Source organism: Rhipicephalus microplus, unplaced genomic scaffold (assembly GCF_043290135.1).
Source record: "Rhipicephalus microplus isolate Deutch F79 unplaced genomic scaffold, USDA_Rmic scaffold_25, whole genome shotgun sequence".
Lineage (NCBI taxonomy): Eukaryota > Metazoa > Arthropoda > Arachnida > Ixodida > Ixodidae > Rhipicephalus > Rhipicephalus microplus.
The window spans coordinates 6371070-6377069 of record NW_027464598.1 but is presented as its reverse complement, the minus strand read 5'-3'; positions in this window follow the sequence as shown (position 1 = coordinate 6377069).

Below are 6000 nucleotides of genomic sequence, written 5' to 3'. Positions count from 1 at the left end.
TTCTTCCTCTGCATGTGCTATCTTATTACATAAATACATGAACATGTTTTCTTGCGCCGACGGACCTGCATCCTTATATTTCAGTAAAGTTGTGTGCCAGCTTATTTTAGTTTCGCACTCCGGTCACTTCCAATTTTTTGCGACCGCAAAGCTTATGTGTTTCTGGTTGAGAATGTTTCTAAAGGTGACTGATTTGTTGCCTTTTTGTTTGTTGGCCTGCGGTACGAAATTACACCTGACTCCGTGCAGGTGCTCACTGACACAAACGGTGCCGCTTTGGTTGTTCCTGTTTCGGGGGCTCACAAAAAGCGCTCGCCTCTTGCTGGCAATAAAGCGAACAATTACTGCTTGTATGTGACTTGTTCCAAGTTTGCAGCACACTAGTGGCGCAGGCCGTCGTATGCTGTCGTCGTCGTGTGCCGACGCTGGCGATATCACATATTTAGCATATCCAGCTTTGGCACACTGAGCATGCGCTCGTTCCAAAGTGAATTCCTCGAGTTATTCGAGCACCTTCGTGATGATATCGTCGCAGGCAAAACCAACGTATATTATCACCACATGTCAGATATTTTATGCACACTTGCGCCTTATGAAAGTCGTCAACCTTTAGCTCATCTTGTGCCTTAAATGTGGAGCACTTTATGGCCACATAATTGAGGCAAAGTCATGTGTAAAGTTTTTATAAACTTTAACAAGGCATGTTACACATAGACTATGCGACATCATGCATGAACGTATTGTCGTGGTGTATAGTGCGAACAAATGGTAGAAGCAACTTGTGACATCGGAACAGCGCATACAGTCCCACTACCCGCATGGACAGTATACGCAAACGCATGGGACATTATACGCAAACATATACAGTCCAACTACCCAGAATTTGCAAAACACCTTCATTGTTATTCCTTATTATGTATATACGCATGTCAATATTATATTTGCTGCTGCGTCGCTTGTTGATAGCAGAATAGGTTACACCTCGCTATTGTTGCGACAAATACACAAAAAATGTGGCGACGGGATGTCATTCACTGGCAACAGAGCTGGGCTATATTGTCACGGAAACGAAGAGATGTTGCATTGACGACGCTGTGGTTGTATTACCAGCTATCGAGCTTTCTTTGTTTGTTTGTTTGTTTGTATCCTCTGATCCATGGCTCGTACCCACTCTGGTGGATTGGCCAAGAGAACATGTAGTCTCATATGGACGATAACTGCATTATTGCTTACAACGAAAAAACAAACGTGGGGTGGGGGGGGAATTGTATAGTGAAGATCGAGCGAAAACAACCCTTCGTCTTCTTCGTCATGCAGGCACGCGCGTCGCCCCCTAGAATATCAATATGCATGCATGTAGCATAATCCCCGGCGGCAGAAGCACCGTCTCGGCGCATTTAAATGTCAACATCACTAGAAGAGTGGTAGGGCTTCACGCCGCGCAACATGTACAATATTGGTAGCCTGTTGGGCACATGAAGGCGACGGGGTCACAGGACCAATTTCATATCTCAAAGGAGTAACCACACGAAGGACTCGGTATGGACCTGTGTAGCGAGTAAGCAGCTTTTCTGACAAACCAACTTGACGGTTTGGAGACCAGAGCAGGACCAAAGAACCGGGGGGAAAGTTGATTGATTGATTTGTGTGGTTTAACGTCCCAAAACCACCATTTGATTATGAGAGACGCCGTAGTGGGGGGCTCCGGAAATTTTGAACACCTGGGGTTCTTTAACGTGCACCCAAATCTGAGGACACGGGCCTACAACATTTCCGCCTCCATCGGAAATGCAGCCGCCGCAGCCGGGAATCGAACGCGCGACCTTCGGGTCAGCAGCCGAGTACCTTAGCCACTAGACCACCACAGCGCGGGGCACCGGGCGGAAAGTGTACGTCGCGGTGTCGTTGGTCATACAAACGCCGTTGCTTCTCTTGCGAGGTCAGAAGGCGATTGCGGGTGATTTCGCGTGCGGGAGCGGCCCGAGTGATAGCGTCCTTGGCATATTCACTGGTCGGTGATGCAGGAGATGGTATGATGGTGTCTAGAGGCATTGTTGGTTCTCGGCCAAACAGCAGAAAAAATAGAGAGTAACCGGCAATGTCATGGCGCGAAAAATTATAGGCAAATTCGACGTACGGCACCGCAAGACCCCAGTCGGTCTGATTGGTGGAAACATACTTAGCGAGCATGTCTGTAAGAGTTCGATTTAGACGCTCCGTGAGTCCATTAGTTTGCGGATGGTATGACGTGGTCAGCTTGTGTCTCGTTTGACAGGACTGCAAGATTTCAGCTATGACCTTCGACAAAAAGGTGCGGCCATGGTCTGTAAGCAGCTGCCGTGGGGCTCCGTGTTTCAAAATCACGTCCTTGAGCAGGAAGTCGGCGACGTCTGTGGCGCAGCTTGTTGGAAGAGCTCGTGTAATGGCATAACGCGTAGCGTAGTCGGTGGCCACAGCTATCCACTTCTTACCCGAGGAAGACAAAAGAAAAGGACCAAGTAGGTCCAAGCCAATGCGGAAGAGTTGTTCTAACGGAATATCAAGAGGTTAAAGGCATCCAGCGGGAAGTGTCGGCCGGCAGTGTGGAATATGTCGAGAATAGCTGACAAACGCTGCAGGTTGGTCTCAAGTGTTGGGGAATATACAATGACATCATCAAGATAACAAAGACATGTAGACCATTTGAACACTTGTAGCAGAGAGTCCATCATGCGCTCGAACGGGGCTGGGGCGTTGCATAGGCCAAATGGCATAACCTTGAATTGATATAGGCCGTCTGGAGTTACAAACGCAGTCTTCTCTTGGTCTATTTTGTCGACATCAATCTGCCAGTAGCCGGAACGTAGATCTAATGAAGAAAAGTACCGGGCGCCTAAGAAACAATCGAGAGCGACATCGATGTGGGGTAAGGGGTGAACGTCCTTTTTCATTATTCTATTCAGATGGCAGTACTCCATGCAGAAGCGCCACGTGGCATCTTTATTTTTAACAAGCACAATGGGGGACGCCCAAGGGCTTGAACAGGGTTCAATGATTCTTTCGGCTAGCATCTTGGTGACTTTTTGTTTAAGTACTTTACGCTTTGTGGCAGACACCCAGTATGGCCGCCGATAAATGGGATGAGAATCAGCTGTGTTAATGCGGTGCTTCACGGGGGAAGTCTGGCCAAGAGGACGGCTGTCTATGTCGAATACGTCGTGGTATCAAGCCAGAAGGCGGCAAAGCGCAGCTGACTCCTAAGGTTTGAGGTCCGGGGCAATCATGGAGCATAAGGTAGCCTCGAGGCACGTGGCATCTTGCGAGGGACGTGGGTGATTGGGACATCCGTCTGCCGCAAAACAGGTGACGTGGTCATCAATTAGGGTCTTAGCGTGGCGGCCAATATTCCATGAAGTAGCACTTGTTTTATGGAACCAAAGTTGATAACAGGCAAATATGTTTGGTTAGAGGCCATGGTTACGACGGAGTGTGGGACAGTAATGTAGTGCGCCAGGAGAACATCAGCAATCGGTGTCACGAAATTATCACCGTCGAGCAGGGGAGAGGGTGTTGTGAATTCAACGAATGAGAGAACTTTAAATGGTATCTGGAAGAAATCAGTGGTGCACAGGCCGTTCGGGAGTTCAAGGAGAGAATCCGGGAGAAGATGAAGTTCTAGGCAGAGAGTACCGGTGGCACAATCGATCAGAGCAGAATGCGTCGATAGGAAGTCCATGCCGAAGATTAGGTCGGGAGGGCAATTTTCAAGCACCGTAAACAAAACGGGATACGGCGGCCGGCCATACTAACACGAGCAATACACATTCCAGTGATGGCCACAGTTCCAGAATCAGTGACACGGAGGGCTTTAGTCGTTGCAGGAGACTTTTTTGAGCAGGCGACACAGATGAGCACTCATTATGGACACTTGAGCTCCGGTATCAACTAACGCTTTCAAAGAAATACCGTCCATATACACCCCGATCAAGTTGGTATTAGTGGGGAGCGTCAACGGAGGTTTCGGATCAGTCGCAATAGATGCAGCACTACTTCCTGGAGCTGCATTATCTATTTTTCTGTCCGAGAGGAACCATAGTTAAATGGCGACGAATAGCGGCGTGGTAGGGCGATGGGGAATGGTGGCGTTGAGGTAACGGCGAACGAGTGGTAGAGCGGCTGATAGGGACGTCGGAAGAAGAGTACACATGACAGGGCAAATACCGACGGGAGTCCTCGTATGGGCGAGTAGAGAAAAATGGGCTCCAGTTTGAGGGCGTCCAAGTGCTGCGGCAGTAGCGGGAGATATGGCCAACTCGGTGGCAGCGGATGCAGATTGTTCTGTCGTCTGCAGTTCTGCATTCCGTCGGATTGCGGAATCGCGGAATAAATGTAAGTCATGGCGTGGTGCATTTATTGTCATTGGTCTTGGGGTGGGTCGGGAGGCAGAGCAGGCCACAGAAAACCGAGCTTTGCAATTTTCTTTCTCACTGCGGCTTTAATAACGGAGACCGCCGGAGGCGTTAGTGCAGCGCCATGGTCGAGCGGATGTGGAGGAAATTGTGCCGGACTTGCCGCCTCAAGCTCCCGTCGATATATACGTGTCACGCTGTCCTGCATGGGTGGTGCAGCACCGAGATCGGTGTAGGTTGATGTAACAGCAGTGTTTGGTAGGCGCGTAAACTGAGGCAGAACACGGCGGCTTTTGGCCATTTCGAAGCGGCGGTATTCTTTAAATCATATCTACGGTCGTGACGTTGGTATGCGCGAGCAAGTTGAAGGCGTCGTCCGCAGTGCCCTTGAGTACGTGGCCCGCTTTGTTACTCTCTGTCATTTGCTCGTCTACTTTCCGGCACAACGCGAGCACGTCCTGTATGTACGAGACATAAGACTCAGTTGAGGACTGCACACGAGTGGCCAGTTCTTTTCGCGCTTCCGTTTGGCGACCGGACTGGTTCCCAAAGATGTCGCGTAGTCGCTCCTTGAAGATATCCCAGCTGGTGAGCTCGGACTGCTGGGCGTCGAACCAAACACGTGGGGTGCCGTCCAAGTAAAATATTACGTTGGCGAGCATCATGGTAGGGTTCCATCGGTGTGACTGGCCAACACGCTCGATATATGGAGCCAGCAGTCAACGCAAAGCCTAGGTTGTGTGTAGAATGTACCGGGATCACGGGGATGTGGCATCGTCAGGTATGTAGTGGCTGGAGCTACAGATGGAGACGCTGACGGGTTGTTGTCATTGGTAGCCATGGCCGGAGACTGAACGGTGCGGCCACTGCGAAGCTTCGTGGTGAGGACGGGGAAGATTCCACCTCCAAGAAATATGTTATGGAAAAGAAGAGACGCCGTATCGACGAGGCTGCGAATTAGTTGTATTTGAAACCAGCGGTGATGACGTGACCAGTAGACCAGCGATCCAGTGGAGGCAACCCTTGGTCTCCCTCGTCAGGCACACACGCGCGTCGCCCCCTAGAATATCATTATGCATGCATGTAGCAATATTACCCTCTACAAGACAATTCACGCATCTAATTATCGAGTGATTTCGTACTATGTTCCACTGACACAGACCGCATACGCTTTTGGGGCTCATTCTTAGGAACTCCACTAAAGCCATCATTACTCAACTAACAAGAGCATTGAAGCTCAGTAATTGCCATTTACGCCTCCGTGCGCCTCAAAAAGGTACTGCCGGAGGCGATAGTGAAAGCTCGATGTTATTTTTTTTCGTAGGCCACCGACACGATGGATGCCCGCTAACGAACCACGACCTCCAGTGGCACGCTTCATCGGCGTAGGTAGCACCTAAGCTTCAAGCTTTAGTGGTAGAGTGATGTGATCTTAGTTTTTATTTCGATAACAATTATATAGACACTCTCGGCTGGATTTTGCCGCTGGTGCTCAGACACAGCGAAGTAACAAATGAGACACTTGTTCGCGAGCATCCGTACTTGTGAGTACGTTTAGAGCGTCATTTGTGCGCGAGAAACGCGGTGCACGTTTCGATCTGCTTTGCATACT